The 18,481-nt window shown below is 45.4% G+C and overlaps 1 protein-coding gene across 5 annotated transcripts in view; it reads left to right on the top strand.

The window, feature by feature from the left end:
• The window catches only part of ZHX2 (zinc fingers and homeoboxes 2), a 75,325-nt gene that overhangs the window by 29,851 nt on the left and 26,993 nt on the right, over positions 1-18,481 (top strand). The window contains exon 2 of one of the 5 annotated variants that reach the window (XM_031044441.2): positions 2,267-2,338. The exons of the other annotated variants lie outside the window; for them this stretch is intronic. The gene's annotated coding sequence lies outside the window, so the exon portion shown is untranslated. The remainder of the gene's footprint in view (positions 1-2,266; positions 2,339-18,481) is intronic. 5 annotated transcript variants of the gene reach the window in all.

Below are 18,481 nucleotides of genomic sequence, written 5' to 3'. Positions count from 1 at the left end.
GCTCAGGACAAATAAACTTGCACAAGAGCTTTCGTTAGTAATTACATACCTGTTGCAAAAATAAAATTGCATTTCTCTATGAAATGTGGTGAGACCTCATAGCAGTTTTCCAGTATATGAAAGGGGCCTACAAGGATGCTGGAGAAGGATTCTTCATCAGGGACTGTTGCAACAGGACAAAGAGTGATGGGTTTAAACTTAAACAGGGGAAGTTTAGATTAGATATAAGGAAGGAATTCTTTACTGTAAGGGTGATGAGGCACTGGAATGGGCTGCCCAAGGAAGTTGTGAATGCTCCATCCCTGGCAGTGTTCAAAGCCAGGCTGAGTAGGGGTTTGAGAAACCTGGTGTCCCTGCCCGTGGCAGGCGGTTGGAACTGGATGACTTTAAGGTCCGTTCTAACCCAAACCATTCTATGATTATACAATTTCACTGTTGCCTAACTCCAGGCTTTCAAAAGCAGAAGATCTCCCAAAACCATTAAATTGTTTAAAAGATGTGAAATATGTATGTATATATATGTATACACATATATTACCAACTTCTTTCTGAGCTGTTATGTTAAACCCAAATCATATTCTCATAGCCACAAGGAGAAGAAACTTTTTACACGCTTTCTGAAGAGGATTGTGCAGTACAAGTACACCAGCAAGGGACTGGATTTAATAACCCCGGAGATGTCTTTCTGCTTTACATTTCTGAAAGCAGGGATCATCACAGAAACTTCACCAGCTGAGTCTTTAGGAAAAGCACCAAAAATTGTAAGGCTTCTTATATAGTCCTAAGAAGCAAAAGCACCATACATACGTATTTACTTTAATTAACTTTCTAAGCAGAGGTTAGAGATCTGCTTAGAGGTTAGAGGGGAAAGATGGGGCTGTGTTGCACTACAGGTGATTTTGTTGTTCATTTAAAGTGTTTTATCCCTGAGGATGGTTTTGGTATTGTTGGCAAGATGTAGGGTCACTTTTGCATGTTGGACACAGCACTGAGAAAGCAGGATTTCAGGTAGTGGTTTTGGTATAACTGGACTAAGTCCATTAAATACAGGAACAACCTGGCTCCAGGCTTGCAGCCTACAATGGGAGAATGGAGGATTTAGCCCAAAACAGGGAGGAAGGGCAGCAGAAAGTGGCCAGCTGAGTCCAAAAGCTTTGGAGGTGTAAATAGCACAAAATCAGCAGCTATCCCATATATTTATTTCTCTTTTGCAATTCAGTGAAACTGGCAGTTTTTTGCCTTACTGTGAGATGGAGCAAAGCGAGAAGCAGCTTCCCTTTTATCTATGAATAAACATGCAGCTTTTTCTATTCTAAGCTCTTAAAAGATGGTTTTGGTTGTGTAACAGCTCCTGGCCTCCCAGCTCCTCTACTAGCCATGATGTTCTTTCAGGAAATCAAGTTGTATCTTCTTTTGAAAAGAGCCAAAAAACATCCTACTATACCTGCTAGGAAGGAGTAAAAGACTCCAGGGGAGGAATCTGCCCTTCCACTAGTCAGATAACAAGAGCCTGAAGTTTCAAACTCAGGTACTTCAGCTTGAGATGAAAATCCGGGTTGTGCTCTTGGTGCTGCCAAAGCAATCAATAAGCTTCTGCCTCTTTTCTTGAGGAACTGGCAGGGTGTTTTGCTGTGTGTGTTTTACTCAGGTCCCATGACCATTTATTTTCTCTTTACAGACCTTCAGGCATGATGTTTCTCAGGTGTGAAAGGTGAAATTTTTTGGATCAGTTCTGCAGTTGCAATTGCTGTAGCTAAACCTTCCCCTCCTGTTTCTTTAGGGAAAAAATAAGGAAAGCCATATAGCTCTGGGACACAGCCAGTGAGTCCCTTTAAGAAGGAGAAAGGCAATGTGGATGGCATTTTGTCCAAGTTCCCAGTAGTCAAACAGAGCTTGTCCTGGTGCATGTCTGCAGCAGCAGATGTTTTGTGGGTATTTCCAGTCCAAACCACTGCAGCGGTATCTTAGGACATGAGTGTGTGAGTGTTCTCCACTGTCTACTTGGCCTTAGAAATGTGGATTCTTTTTTCCCCAGGAGGTCCCCAGGTTTGTTGTGTTCCTGTAACAGGGCTGGAGGACCAGCGCTTTCAGATTCTGCTTCTGTCAGTGGTGGTCAGTGGGAAAGGGAATCGCTGCAGTTCCTGTCAGCCGGCATTCCTGGGTGCTGGCGGAAAGAACACCATTGCCAGTCAGAGAGTGGAAGAGATGTCTGCTATTTTCACCTCCTTTTTTCCCCCCAGCTTACATAGTTTTTCCCCTTTTGTAGGTATCAGAAGTTCTGCTCGCCTTCAGAGAGGTATAAGTACTGAGATTCCGGGGATGTAAGAAATACAGTGCTGTGAGTAGCTTTTTTTCCCCTCTTTTCCCTTAAATGAGAAACACAAGCTCACTTGAACAGAAGGAAGAGATTTTTTTTTCTTCATTTCTTTTTTTTAAGACATTTTAAGAAATGTTTACAGCAAGCAAATCCAGTCTTTTGGAACCAGTTGTGTGCCTTTGGCACCTCTTCGCAAGCCACAAAATAAAGTCAGCATTGTGTTACCACATAGGCTGAATAATTATCTCGCTGCAGATATGAACCACATGAATGCATTTAACTGAGAATATGGTCAGCAGAATGGACCATTAGCACCATCTGAAGCTTGTTTGTTGTTTCCAAGTTTTACCAGCCATTGAGAAACAAAATCTTGCTGGAGAGTTGATGGAAGGCATTCCTTGGGAAGCAAGTCTGTAAGGGGAGAAGAGCACAGATTGGCTGTGAGGTTCGGTTTTGTGTGCATGCACACCACCCTAGCCCTGTCATCAAAACAGAAAGCTATCCAATACTAAGCTCTTTCCTGATGTAATAAAGTAACACTGGAGGAACTTTGCAGCACAAGGAGACACCTGCATGCTTGGTTCCCTCCCTTGCTCCAAAGCAGCTTGGCCAGGAGCTTTATATATAAGCGTATAAATATAAAAGTGTGCATATGAATGTATAAATACAGAAGGGTACATTTAAGGAGCAACTTCACCCTGGTGTTTTCCATTGCTAAAGGTGTGGGCTGTGATTTCCCATCAGCTGTGGATGGTTTGCAGCTTTCCAGGTGGATCAGCCAGGGCTTCACTAAACTAGCCTGGATAGACCCTGGTTGGAGTTGTGAATACAGCATAGGCTCCTGAAGCAGTTCTTCTGGGCTAGTGCAAAGCTGGATAACAGAGCTCCAGTTTGGTTTGGAGGTTTGGATGCTATCGCTCTGGGCTTTGTTGCTTTACTGTAAGTAATTTCTTAGCAGAAGGGGCTGAATATGGGGGTGGGGGGATTGAGGTTTTTAAAATCAGCTCAGCTCTCATCCCATTTTTACCCTGTTCTGTGGTGATAGAAATCTATGGTTACTTGGAAATCAGCAGAGTTTTGTTTCCATTTTTATTTCAGTGGCTTACAGCCTGTTTGCTGTTATGGCAGTACAGTTCTGTTTGGGCTAGAGTAGAATAAAACCCCAAATTGAAATCAGCCTGAAAAAAGAAAGGGTTATGTTTCATTAATGGGGAGAAACTTGAGTCAATCAGTGTTTGGTAAAGATGTGGTAAAAAGTCTTTAATAAATATGTAACAAGCATTCAGAAACTGGTAAGCAAAAAAAAATTGAGTAAGGAATCCTGCTTTCAGCCTTTTGTGAAGGCAGTGAGTGTAGTTACTGGGAGAAAAGGGATGTGAAATTAGGATGATGTTTTGTATTGGTCCTCCCTCACTAGGGTCCATGGTTTATATTCTCCCTTTGAATCACAAACATTATCTTCTCACTCTTTGGTGTTTAAACTGTCACATGAGACCTGTTTATTGAGCTGTGGGGTTTATTTTTTTCAGTCACAAAGCATTGCACAGGATGGGCTCTGGTCTCTTTTCTACAGCTGTGTTGTCTCCGAATTGATGGGAACAGTAGATACTTATTTAGGTGAAGAGAATTCAGCAGAAAGATGCCACGTGTATGTGTTGTGTCTCTCAAAGTATATCCATGTGCCAGAAATGCTCTTTGTTCATCTGAAAAGCAAAGTTTGCTTGTTTTTCTGTTGAAGTAGGCAGTGTTGAAATTTGGAGAGTTTTTCTGAGATCCTAGTGGATCTGTGTATTAATGCATCCCATTGGTGGTGCCTTCCACAGAAGGAATAAACAAGAGGATCTGCTCCTCAAAGGTGGGCAGCTAGTCCCAGGTAGCTGTTGACTATGTTGTTAAGTTAAAGCAAAGCAGTGATGCTGAGGGCAGCATGCAGCCTGTGGGGTGCCTCTGATACAGCTGTGTTAAGAGGGTGAGAAAGAAAGCATGAGCAGGCTGCCTGGAAGGCTGCCCAGGTGACTTGTGTATGGTTTCAGATGGCTCTGAAATTGTTGCAGCAAGATATAGTTGTTGCTCAGCAGTGAAAGGAGACTGTAAATTCCCATTTACTTGTCTCATAATGCTCTGCCTGGAGGCAGAAGCCTGAGTGATGAACTGGGGAGTGAGAGATGGCTGCACTGGGGTGATGCCGACCAAGAAACTCTGTCCTTAGTTGCTCAGAGACTAATAGAGCTGGAGGAGCTCTATTCCTGTACATCTGCTCTCTGCATCCTTTCCAAGTATTGTCCTGGAAAATGTGTTAGGATCAGGTGTTCAGTGGGAGACTTGATGGTGAGAAGGGAAAGGAGGCTTGCTTGTCCATTCCCTTTCTCCATTTCCCACCCAATACCCACAGTGAAAATTCCCTGTGGCTGCTCCTGGAGGTGCTGTCCCCTGTGAGGGGTGGCAGCATGGGATGCAGCAGTAGTGTGGGGTTGGCTCCAGCTGATGACCACACAGAGGGGACCAGGACCAAGTGATGTGCTGTTATGAGCAGTCAAGAATGGTGTTCCTGGGGGAGCTCCTGCTACTTCCAGGGGGCTTGGGCACATAGATGAGCACAAAGAGGCAGGGCAGAGAGCAGTGATGGCTTTACCTGTTAGGCTTTATCCACCTCCCGTTTGTAAGGCAGCAACTCTGTTCTGCTGTTTAAAAGCAATATCCACTGTTTTAATGGGCAAGATCCCCCTGATGGAGTTTTATTCTCTGGGCAGTGCAAGGCAGAGCCATCTCTTTGTGGGGGACCAAGCTTTGGGAGGATTCAGGTTGTATGTGCTTGAGGAGAATCATCTTTAGCTGTAGCACAGTGGTGTGGCTGCTCTCCCACTCTGGGACACTGTATGTGAGGACAGGTTGGAGGGTTGGCTCCAGATCAGTGGGGCCTCAGGAGTGCCTGGGGCAGGCTGCAGCATTGTGCTGTGGAGGCACTGTGGGTCTGGCAGAAGAGCAGAGAGGGTAGAGGAGCACTTTCCATGTGTTGGGAAAAGTAACTTGGGAAAATTAGCTGGTTTGTGTCAAGGCTTCTGGATGTGTACCTATGGAGACACTTGTTGCAGTGGACTGTTCTCTGCTAGGTAAGATATAGACGGGATGGGAGCTTCAGGGTTTGGGGTTTTTTGTGACTTGGAGCTTGAGAAGTGAATTTGTAAACATTTACTATCAAAGCACAGAAAGGCTCTGACAGCAGTCCTAGTCATGGTGTCCTACGGGCACCAGTGCTGCTCACAGTAATGGCTTTGTGAAGCACAGCAGTGGTGCAGCCTCCTTGCTCCTAGGTGGGGTGAGAGATTGGGCTCCAGCTGGGGCAGCCCTGTAGGGCTGAAACCATCACTTGTGCTTGTCACCAGGAAAGCCACCTCTCTGAGCCCTGCACTCCTCGCAGTCAGTGCACGTTTCCCTGTGCTCAGCCAGGCAGCTCTCCAGCAGTGTTGGACAGACTGTGCTGTATTTTTAAAAGGGAGGGGGGAACACTGCTGTAACTGGAGAATAGAGAGGGGAGGGGAGGTTGTTTGGAGAGCAGGAGAAACTGAGTCAGGAGAGATGAGGCTTAGCCAAAAGCCTCCATTGCTTCCTTCATCTCAGACCTGGATGCCAGGCTTAAGCTTTGGATCATGCCAGTGGTTCCAAGCTGGGAAGGGGTGAGATGTCTTCCATGCAACTGCAGACTCTCAGTTCATCCTGCAGCCAAAGGAGGGAAGAGAGCAGGTTTTCCCAAGTGCTTAGCACTGCCTGAGCTTTGGTAAGGACAGGGCTGCTGCTGGCTGGCTCTCCAGCAGCCCCAATGTGGTGATCCTTTGGGACATTATTCCATAAACAGGAGTTGATGGTTCTTGAAGAGGCAAAAGCAGGTTTTGTTCCATTCTCCTTATTTTTGATGGTGTCTCTTCTTCCTTTTTGTTTCCATTAAGCATGATGTCACAAATGACATCAGTCCAGTAACTGCTTGTGGTTGTCATAGTCACAGCCTGTGACACCCAAACAAAGCAGCAGGAAACCAAAGCTGGCATGCAAATGCTGTAATATTCATCACATTCCTTTTGGTTAATAACTGTGTGTTAGGCACTTATTTTCCATTGGAAAAATCAAAAAGAGGAAGGGGAGTTAAAAGCACAAAATTGAATCATTGAGGGGGAGGAAGGTTGTCCCCAGCTGTTTGAGAACCAGCTGCACTTCTGCCTCCTGGTTCAGTTCCCCCAAGCCAGCGTTGCTCTGAACCTCAACCACTTGGCTCCCTCCTGCAGCAGTTCCCATATTTGCAGACCATGTGTTGTTGCCACAGCATGGATGAAAGTGATGGGAAAAGCCCCATCGCCTCTGACACAAACTGTGTCCACTGGGAAAAGCCTCCCCCAAGGCTGGCAGTGAGTGCCACTGCCATGGGTCAGCCAGCTTTGGCAGCTGGATGGATGGCTGAGGTTTCCATCCTTGGTGGTGTGTGGACAGAGTGTAGAATGTTTTTTTCATGGGTGGGATGAGGTTTGGGGTTATTTTGTTTGTTTTGGTTTAAATTTGTAAATAAGCTATTCTGGGTGGGCAGCTGAGCTGGTTTGCACTTGCAGGGTTTAATCTTGCAAGGTTACAAGGCTGTGTGGAGACCTCATAGAAGCCTTCCGGTATCTGAAGGGGGCCCACAAGGATGCCAGAGAGGGACTCTTCTTTAGGGACTGTAGCGATAGGACAAGGGGTGATGGATTTAAACTTAAACGGAGGGAGTTCAGGTTAGATGCAAGGAAGAAGTTCTTTACTGTGAGGGTGGTGAGGCACTGGAATGGGTTGCCCAAAGGAGTGATAAATGCTCCATCCCTGGCAGTGTTCAAGGCCAGGTTGGACAGAACCTTGGATGACATGGTTTAGTGTGAGGTGTCCCTGCCCATGGCAGGGGAGTTGGAACTGGATGGCCTTAAGGTCCTTTCCAACCCAAACCATTCTATGATTCTATAGTCTTTGGAGTTTTGCAGTTGGCCTGATGGTAGGAGGGCACCTGCTGGAGGAAATAATTCCAATAATTAAAAACACAATCATTTTTACAGAACTAGATCTGGTGTGAGCATCCCATTTGAGAGACAAGCTCTGGAGGCGGATGGTCAGGGCTCACTGGGAAGGAGCCACATAAGCTCCTTGCTGCTGCAGGCACATGGGGAGCCACCATCCTTGTGTCCCTCACCAAAACCTGCCCTTGCCCAGTGGGTATATGGTATATGGGTATGCCAACCCCAAGTGCTCCAGAATGGCTTCACCAGAATATTTGGGCACGTGATTCCTGGGCTGAGCCTGGATAACTACCAGGCCCTGCAGGTGAGCAGAGTCCATCCAGGAGCAGAACCCAGCTTGGGGCTGTGGGTTCAGGCATTCGGTGCTGTGGGTGCTTGCAGGGGGGTGCTCATTATATAATGGCTGGTGCTTGATTAATATGCTGTGAGTCAGAAACGCCAGGGTATTTTAGCTTTCTCTAGTTGCTATGGCAACATTATTTTAACAAATAGCTTTTTAATATTTAATTAAAACTCAGCTTTTGGCAAGCTGGAGTAGGAACTATTACAATTACTACTACAAAGGGTTAGCAATGAAGTGTAATTCAGAGCCATGGATTTTTGGTTGTGGTTTTTCCTCCCTCCCCAAAAATGGTCAGCTTCCAAACAAAAATTTTTATAAAGGTGGAAAAGAAATAAAAATCACTAATTTATTAGTTGAGAAACCCATGCTTGTTCCCAAGACAGAAAGCAAATGTAATGCAAATCTGCAGTTACCCTTCACAATTGAAGGTTGTTATTTCATTAATGTATAGTGCCAAGCCAGCTCTATCAGGACAGAGCGATGTGACAGTGTTTATTAAGTGCTGCTTTGTCACTGGCATTCCTTCTTCTACCTTTGCCTCCTGGATGAGATCATTCCCATTTTGTTTGCTTCATGTTCCCTCTGTGTCAGGTTGGATGCTTTTCACTCGCCAGCTTGTTGAGAAGGCTGGTGCTGTGTCCGGATCAGGCTCTGGACTGGTTCCTGGTCTTTTTTTAGGTGAGCTCCTCTCTTCCCTGATTCTGCAATGGAAACAAGTGAGCAGAGATCTCTATCTCCAGAGAAAAATAAATATTTAACAGCTCTCTTTGTAAATACCCTTTATTTGCAGAGTGGTTGCAGGTTCCATTGTGCTTAGTAAGCGAGGATGCTTTTTATGCAAGAATTGTGCCTAGAGGGACTTGGTGGATACTTAATGTCATGTGTGATATAATAATGAAGTAAATGTGTCGCTCTCATGGGATTCCCTCCCAGCCCCTATTTTCTGTGATTAATTCACTATTGCACACTTAATCTCTATTCACATCACATTCCTTAATATCGTATCGAAACCTTATTTGGAAGGTAACACCTTTATTTCCTGAGAGAAAGGCTGTTGAATGTTTGTCTTATGCAGAGGAGTCCGAGACTATAGGTACCTCCATCACGTGTCACTGTGCCAGGTCCTTGGGACTGATGCAGTTGGTCTCTTGCTCTCCCAAGTCTGGCATGGTGCTGTTATCCTATCTTGTAAGTGGGATAGTAGCTGTGTAACTGCTTCTGGCATCGGTTCAGAGACTGCACCACTTGCAGAGATGTTGCATCCTGCTTTAGGACAAATGTTTGAGTCAAGTTGCAGGCATAACCCTCAGTTGTCCGTCTCTTCCCCAGTCACTCTAAGCCATAAACTAGATGGCAAAAATTAGGTGAGAGAAGTACTATCCCACACCAAAGACCTGTACCCATTTCTGTAGGTGGTCCATAACAGTTTCCCAGGTGGGAGGATGCCTTCACCCGTTTCAGGGCTCTGATCATGCAATGTTGGGTCCTCCTTCCAAAGCAGCACAACCAGTTTCTGCCACATGTGGCTAATGGGTTGGCATTTGGGATTGAACAGCACAGAAGGAGATGCAAACCCAGTCAGATAAGGTGGAAAAGATTTGCCCAAACTCCTTCTGCAAGCCAGGAAGATAGCTAGCCTTAGCCTTTCTTCCTATTTATGCTGAAGGTGTGCAGTTGCAACTGAAATTATAGTGATATATTGCTGCCGTAACACTGCAAACAGGATGGGTGTGTTAGGCAGTTCCTTAAAGCATTCTTCTGAGTTACATCCAGTGCTTCTTAGTGCAATAAGTTTTTTTATCTCTGTTTAAACCCTTTTGCCAGCTGATGGCAACCTCAAGGAGTCTGAAGGCAATCTTGGAATGTGATGGGAGCAGGGTCTCTGGGTGGATAATGGCAACCATAGAGAAGCACGTTCTTGGAGCCACCCATGTCAGAGGCTGGTTCTCAGTAGGTCTGGGAAGGTCCTACCAGCAAGGAACTGGAATGCACTGCAGAAATGAAATCGGATTGATTTGATAGCGGACACGGGTCTCCATGAGGCTTGCAGGCCAGGTCGGGCTGTGCAGACGGATGGCATGAGGACCTGCCGTGTCGGAGGGGCAGCGTGAGGGATGGCAGTGACTGTTGTGGGGGAAGCTGAGGAGCAGATGGATGAAGCTGGCATTGCTGGTGGAGCGGAGGAGGCGAGTGCTGCGACGTTAACAAACGCCATCAGGCAACTGCAGAGGGACAAGGGGGGCTGAGAGGTTTGAACCAAACACTGTGGCCAAGGGGAGCTATTCCCTGGGAGGAGGTCGGAAGGGTTTGGTGACAGTGACTAATGTGGGTAGGGGTCTGAGCAGTGATGCTTTTGAGTACCATAGGGTGAATGGTTAAGTAGCTGAAATGGGAATTGTGGTGGAAGGCAGAGAAATAACGTTTCTGTTTGGAATTTTCATCTTGTGGCCAAATTTTGGAAAGGATACAGAGAAAAATGCCTCAGGATAGAGATCCTGCTTGGGCTAAGTGCTGGGGTGTAAGAGAAATGTTCCTAGGTTACTGGTGACAGACCTGTGGCTAACAGCCAAAATCCGGACAGTAGAGCAGATGGGAAAACAGGGAAGGTCAGGAGCACCGCCATCTCTGAGTAGAGGTGGCACAGAGGCAAGCAGTGGGCTCCTGGGGAGGGACGGCTGTGCCAGGAGCCTGTGTGGTGGACCAGACCCAGCACTGAGTGATTCAGGGAATCCCTGATGCATATTGCTTCTGAGTGCCACAGTGGGTGGTAGGTTTGCATGGTCAGATCTGCCCTGGAAAACCATTCCCAATGAGGGAAATCAGGTTAGTCCAGGGTGGGGGGGATGGAACAGAAGAGCCTATGTCTTTGTTTGGGTAGACGGGTACTGGAAAAGCTGAAATGTGTTTTGCAAAGGGAAATAAAAGCTCCACTGCAAACACAGGCTGGTATAAAAGAGTTTACCTGCTGCTCCCCAGCTCAGCCTCTCTGTATGGGTGTAATGTGCTATATGGATTTTCAGTGTACAGTGATTTGGGGCTGGCACATCCCCTGGAGAGGTGCAATGCACACTCTGGCAGGTCTGACTTTCCCACCCCTGAGGTTAAGGGTGGATCCAAGCTGGCAAAAAGCCCTGCATTGGGAGCAAAGGGCACATCTCTCCCAGGCGAGTACTGCAGTAACAAGGACTTTCCAGAATGAAGCCTGAGGGCCTTTTGGTTTGTTTGTTGGTTTTGTTTTTTCTACGGAGGTTTGGGATCCATGCATGCACCTGGTATTGCAAGTCAGTGATCTGTCCCAAAGCCCCACATAGTCAAGCATGGGGTCTGTTCCCTTCACCCGAACTCTCACTGCTTACTTTTCAAGCTACCCCAGGCTTTGCTAGCTTTCTTCTTTACTGGTTACAGCTGATTTAAAACACACACTGCTACTTCCATGTCTCTGGTAAACCAGACCATGAAAGGATGGGAGTGAGTCGGGTGAATTGAGAGAGATCGAAAGCAACAAAAATTGCAGGGAACTTTCCTGGAGCTTCCCATTTCCACCTGTTCCAGACCTTTCTTCTATCTTCTGTGCTGTCAGTAGGTTTTGGTAGTGTTGTCTTAGTGGCTGCTCACTTGCTGGGGTGCCTGTTGGAAAATCGGGAAGGCTGATACCCTGAAAGCAGGAGTGCTTGAACCTGTGAGGCTGCTCATGTGTTGAAAACTTGTTCCTGTCTCCTAACCCAGCAAATACAGAGAGGGATGAGCATCATGTGCTTTACATCATGAACAGTTTCATGCAATGCAGCCATGATACTTGTAATGTGTGCTTCGTCCCAGTTTTACTGTTGCTGCAGTTAGGGAAGAGCATCTCATAGGCACTGAGCGCATTAGTGCTCTCTGAATTGTCTTGATTTTCACTGTCAACATTAATCATGACTTGGGTATAAACAATCTGGCATGTTTCCTGTCTGCACTTCTCTGAGCATGGTCTTCTGCTTGCATGCCTCAAACACTGACTGTAACTGTGTTTGCTGCACTCTGCAATGCAGCCAGGCTTGCTATGGATGAATCAAACCCTGCAGCACTCAGGACTCTGGGTTTCAGATGCTGCTGTGAGTGTGTGTAGAAGGGTAAGGAGCAAGTGCTTTACTCAGGATCTACTACAGGAGGAGACTTGAGCTCCAGTACGATGGGGAATGGTCTTGCATTTATTGTTATTGCTTGTTATTGATAATAGATGTACATGTTACTGTAAGAGTGGTGAGGCACTGGAATAGGCTGCCCAAGGAATCTGTGAATGCTCCATCCCTGGTGGTGTTCAAGGCCAGGTTGGACAGGGCCTTGGGTGACATCATTTAGTGTGAGGTGTCCCTGCCCATGGCAGGAGGGTTGGAACTGGATGATCTTAAGGTCCTTTCCAACCCTAACTATTCTATGATTCTATGTTCTATTAGCTATATATATTTCTATAATCTTATCTAATTGGTATATATTAATTGGGTAGAGTAGTAGGTGAGAAGCAGCCCTTATGCCTGTTGGGAAAAGGGAGCGCACCCTTTATAGGTGTTGCTTCATTATGAATACGGTTCTTTTGGTGCATGTTATCAAAAACAGACTTCTGCTACAGGAATGTACCATATTGCCTGTTGCAGCAATAAGTATTGGTCTGTCACTCTAGAAACTGTGCCATTTGGGATACAAGAAGATCCAAAAGTACCTTACATTGCTGTCTATGAAAACCTGAAGGGTGCATTTCATGTATGTTATGAGGCTCTCTGAGCATGTCTTTCAAGCCAAGTCTGGCTGAGTGATTGTGTCATTTGGATGAGCTCCTGTCTCCTTAGCCTCTCACTAGCTCTGACCGCTGGGGTGATGGTGAAATCAGAGGTATGTCCTGTGTGTTAAAAGCTTCCAAAACCAGCTGTAATGTACATTCAGGGATGCCAGGGAGAGACTTTGATCATGGGAAGCAGACAGTGCAGGCTGGAAGTTGGGTTTACGTCCCCTCACATATGTTGTGTGTCCATGGTGGTAGTACAGGCAGGCACAAGGGGACAATGGTCTGCATCTCCCTTTCTATGGAGAATGGCTTTGATGTGTCCTTAAGCCTGAGGCCAGCAGACAAAAAGAAATCCTGTGCTCATCCCCCCATAATGCCCTCAGTGCTGCTCTGAAGTCTTGATATATCTGGTCCATGCACATCTGTGTTTGGGGATGTGATGCATGGAGGGGAAGGAGATGGAGACATCCAAATAGCTGCTGTGGTGGCAGTGAGGAAGAAAACAGTGTTTTAGCTGCTCTTGGCTTTGGTAAAAGGGTGGGTGACTCCAAATCAGCATATGCAATTAGCAAGATATTTTGAGGGTTTCATAAGCTAGTTGCAAAAGGAGTAAACATAGAATAAACTCACTTATAAGGATGGGGAGCTTCTAGGCTGCAGCCTCACCCGAGCAGCATCATGGGGTTAGGCATGCTGCATAGCACAGTGCTTAACAAGTGATGGAGCCATGTGGTCATTGCTGTGTGTTGGTTTGCTTCAGGCTTGTGAAGGTTTGGCTTTACACCAGAGGCACTGGGTCTGCAGGAGGGGCCTTACTGTGACACTGGCAGTGGCTGGAGCTTCCTATTCAGCAAATATGACAAATCAAAACCCAGCTAGTAGGTTTAGCTGGTGAATTACCCCTGCACATCGCAGTCCCTGCTTCTGACACATGGCCTTTCGACTTGTCATTTGTCTCACAGCGAATACATAGCTGTGCCCATCAGGCTTCTGGCCACTCATAGGTATGTGTTGAAACTGTTGCTTCTGTTCTGGTCTATTTACTATGCTGTGTGATATGTCAGTGGGACAGAGCACTGGGCTCAAGTGTCATGTCCTCTTCCACGGCTGCTTGAAACATATGCCTGTAAATTTAGCGGCAGTACCATCCATGTAATGAGCCCTGCACCACATATGGCATCGATAGCACAACAGCTGCTGGAAAATTGCAGAGTCCAAGACCTCTTCCCAACACCCTAAGTGCCGAGGTGATGCCATACCAACTGCCCGCTGGCTATTGAAAGCCTCCTTAAAACATGCTGCTTTCATGCTGCCTTCAAACCCTGGAGTTTTGTAATAAATGATGATTTCAAAATGCATCAGTTCTTGCCTCTGCAATGCGTGTTTGTGGCCTCACCTGGTTCTGGTGTAGTATCTGCTCAGGTGGAGGCTGCTCCTGGGGTGCATTGAGCATTACAGCGTGTTCACGTTCTATGCAGGGATGCTTCTCAGGAAATGCTGCTGTTCAAAGAGTTCATGTAATTAGCCGTGCTTTCCTTTGGGAATACCACCTAATGTACTTGAGTGAAGGAGTTTGTTTCAGTGAGGCTAGCCAGGGCATTATGTAAAGACCTTGGTGTATGTCCTCGTGCTTTCCCTGGCTCTTCCTGCTGGTGGGAGCCTTGGCTGGGATGGCACCACAGACCCAGATAACATCATAGCTGACATATTGGTCAGGGTTTAGGCACCAGTGCTGGGTCAGACACCTGTATGAAATGCGTAGGACTTCCATTTTTTTCTGGGACACTGAACTACTGAGAGTCCCATTAAGTTGTTTGGAGATTTGTGTACTGGACACAACTAAATATTAGTCTGTGGCTGCTTTACAAAGGCTGGATCTTATCCAAGCAATTGGAAGCTCAGGAGGGGGAGGCTTTGTATTCCTGTGGGTAAATTTGGTGGATTGTTGTCTTACTTGTTCAAAAGGATGACTGATAACGTGGCTAGATCCACGCACACTGCCAGCCTGTGCATCCTTTCCAGTGTGGAAAGTGGAGGGTGGCTGGTGTTCCTCTGCTGCTCCTTATCCCCTTATCCGAGACCCTCTTTGGCTGGGGCTGGTTCCACGTTGCTCTTTGCACCTTCAGCATTGCAGTGGTTAACCTGAGGCAAGCCACGTTTCATAGGAAGTCCAAGAGGGTAGTTACCCCTTCGCAAAGGTTGACCACATTCTGGTGGACACCTCTTGCTCTTTGTCCTCTGCAGAAGCACACTCAGCCCTTTTCCTGAAGGGGCTGACCAAAATTTGGCTGACTGCATGAGTTGAAATGAATGAGTTTAAGGTTTAACCTTAAAACGGATTTGTCTGCAAGGGGCTACTGACAGAGGTAGTAATGTGTTGTGTTGCTTGTTGTTCTTGAGCTACTGATTGTAAAGCATCTAGCTTATTGCTCAAAATTGCTATTTTCATCATAATGTAAATGGCTGGTAAGGAGTTTTGAAGCATATTTGTTGACTCATTGAGACAGCAATATTTAGCACTTTTTCTTTCTTTTTTTTTTTTTACCTTCAAAGCAATTCACAGCTAATAATCCTCCTAACTCCCTTTGAGCAGGGAAATACCATGTAACACCTTTGGGACAGGGACTGGGACTTGTTTAGTGGGACAGGGATTGGGACTTGTTTAGTTTTGTAGCACTGAAGTTGTGATTGAGGGGAAACTGTTGGTCTGGGAAAACCTTCTTGCTATAAAAATCCTGCCTAACAGTCATAGAGAAACTGCTTCACATGAATAGCTCAGAAATGCTCAAGAAGGTCTTGGGATCAGGATGTTTCTAGTGCTAACAGTCAAACCATATCCTGTCATTCTCGGATTTATGAAAAACAGTTTTATCTGTCTCAGGAGGTTTTCTTTTGTTGGTTAAAGTTCCATAAATCTACATGGGAGATCTTAAAATTGGATGGGGACTGTGTGACTGAAGCATTTCTGAGTTAAGTTGTAACTTGAAGCATAAGAAAATAAAGGTTCTCTTGGCTTGTTGCGTTAGTAGGATATATTTGAACCAATGTGTTGCATGTCATTAAACATATGGTGAATCACATCTGACATACATGCCAAAAAGAGTCTGAGATAATGGGACCAAAATGTCATGCAGCAACAATATTCACATAACAGAGTCATTTCCTGGAATATAATCCTCAGGGATTCTGAAATTAAATTTGAAAACGTATCCCCATTTCTGTCTTGCCCCTTGTAAAGTAAAACCACTGGAAGTTGTTAACCCCTTAGTTGTTCTGACAGCAACTTTTGAATGTTAAGCTTCTTGCTGGGTCTTGTATGCCTTTTTCCTACCCCAACATCACCTGCCAAAGGGCAAAGCGAATCCATGCATCTATATCATCACTACATCCATCTCCATGTAGTGGAGGTTCCTCATAGAGATATGGATGTCCTCTGCTTTGGTCTTTGTGTCGGACAGCTGTTCAAGAGTGGATAATACCACTGTTGTTTCTAATGCAGTAAGAAAAATTCTCTAGGCTTGTTTGGGGTTTATAGGCTATATTGAACTATAAAAGGTATTGTGTGTAGCTAAGTACACTGCATGCAGTTATTATAGTGAGTCAGCACAAATGGTGGTGCTCTCCAGGGTTCTTATACACCTTAAGAAAAAATATAATCTACTCTAATTATGGTAACCTATCCTAATACTATGGTAATTACATTAAAGAGATTGCTGAGGTTGTAGGGTAGGCTTTTCTGAAAGCTAGCTTCCAAACCTGCTCAGTCTGTCCCCAGTCTGTGTTTTAAACATGTTGACCTCAGCTTCCAGCTAATCTTCTTTAACTTCCACATTGTTAGTCAAGCAGCTAATTCACTAGGAACTCTTACGGGGCTCCAGTCTGTTTACACAGTCTATTGAATTAGATTAGAGAAGTGCTGTGGAATTTGAAAGGAAAGGAGAATGTGGATTCATGCTCTTTCCTTTTTTTGTAGTCTTTTTGAAGGAGGAAGCCTCCGGTGTTTTCATGTATGTGTAGATACAAATCTAGAAACAAAAAAACCCAGCAAAAAATGTGTTTTATCATTGCTTCCTTTACCAACATGCTGTTTGTTTCTTCCTCCCCCCTTCCCCTTGGCAACAACTCAAAAACCAGTTGAGGTGCATCCCAACACCTACTGTCTTCTCATCTGCCTATAAATGACTCTCCTTCCCTTTTTCCCCTCAGGAAAACCCTGCACTGTCATCTGTGCGCATGTGCACATGCAAAGAATAAACTTTCGGTCCTGACAGGATAAATACTGTATTAAAGTCACACATGTAACATCATCAAAGCTCTAGTTTAAGCAGGGCAAATGGAAAACGCCCTGCTGACCTAATACCCATTAAAAAAATATATATCTGTAGCTGGTGTCAATGGGCTGCTTTTTTCTTTCCCTTTATTTTCTTTTCTTAGCACTTCTGTGCTTTCTCTTCAGAAGAACTTCAGTGCTGTGTTAAAGACATTACAGGTGCTTTTCATCTTTACCTTTTTTCCCCCCAATTTTACTTCTTCCCAGCAAGCCTCAGGGGTTTTTGTTGGTTTTTTATTTTAAAGCAATTGATTTATAGCTCTGCTACCTGCTGGGTAAGATTGACCCACTACAGAGCATCTTCAGACAGCCCTTCCTTTGAGTCACTTGGGACTGCAAGCAAACAGAGGGCCAGGTTGAAAGGTGTTTCTTTCCTGGTGCTATTTACACCCTAAGGAAGTGGCGAGTGCTGGATTTGTGTAGCTTGGTACAGGTTGTGTGTACATGCACCTGCATCTTGAAATAGGGTTGTCCAAGGAGGAGAGACTTTATTTTTTTCCCCCACACAAACACCCTCTTGATTTCATGAGGTCAGAATGAAATATCATGGTACTTCCCCCCAGTCCTCTCCCTTTTCTCTCGTAGTGTGCTTTTGATGGGTTTTCACTGTGTGGGTTTGGGGTGTTGATGGTGGTTTTGTTTCTGCAAGCCTCAGGTTGTGCTTTGGTTCCTCTGAAACATGAGGTGTGGACCCCACCTAAAACCTCTTTCTATGGGTAAAGTAGTTTACGGTTCTCCTCTTATTTTGCTGCCCCAGTCTCTGTATGCATGTCTGGGGCAGGAGACACAGCCATGCCAAGAAGCACATGGGGAAGGATGCCTTTCACATCGCTTCGGTTCACTGCAAGCTCAATGGACCATGGGGCCTACCCTGTTGTTTAACATTTGAAGCCCTGAAAAGATACCTCGGGGCACTCTGGAAAGGGTTTGCATTTTTTCCCCCCTATTCCTGCCATCTAATACCAACACTAAATTGTTTCGCCTTCAAAGAACAAACTTGACGTGCTGGGATGGCTGTTCTTTATCCTTTCTAAAGGATGAATCAGCCAGCACTGAATTTCCTCAGCTGGGTCTTCTGCTTTATGAATTGGTCTGAAAACACTGACCTCAACAGTTAGGCTGATTTATCCCATAAAAGGAGTAAAAATGTCTATTCTTGTTTGAATTCAGTTTTGAAGAATAAGATCTAGAATTGAAAGCAAATGATGAGAAGAAAACTGAGAGGCCCTTTTTTAACTTGCTTTCCTAGTCCTAATATTGAGGCTTCTTTCTCACTCACATTTAAGACCAAGTCCCATGGATGTTGCCCTTGAACCCTTTCAGTTAGTGCCACCCTTCATCATCAGGGAACAGTCAGAGATGCTGTGTCTGAACCTTGGCAAGTGACAAAAGAGACCAGAGAAGATTCAGATGCCATCCCTGCTCTGAAGGTGAATCAAACAGGGGGTGCCCATCCTGTTTTGTCTCTCTCATACCTTCTTGCCCAGGGGCGGTTTGGATGCGGTTAACTGATGTGAACCACCAGTATTTGGAGAGGAGGGGTTTGGGAGCCGATTTCAGCAGCTGGATCCAATTTCTCAGCAGCGTCGTGTGCAATTAGGCTGTGTTTCATCATATTCGCTTTATTTTAATAAGTGTTATGAGAGGACTGCTCAGTTACTGAGTGAGGATTTTCCATTACAGGCTCCGTAGCCTTTCCACG

Source organism: Melopsittacus undulatus, chromosome 1 (genome assembly GCF_012275295.1).
Source record: "Melopsittacus undulatus isolate bMelUnd1 chromosome 1, bMelUnd1.mat.Z, whole genome shotgun sequence".
Classification (NCBI taxonomy): Eukaryota; Metazoa; Chordata; class Aves; order Psittaciformes; family Psittaculidae; genus Melopsittacus; species Melopsittacus undulatus.
This window is presented reverse-complemented; position numbering and strand designations above follow the sequence as displayed.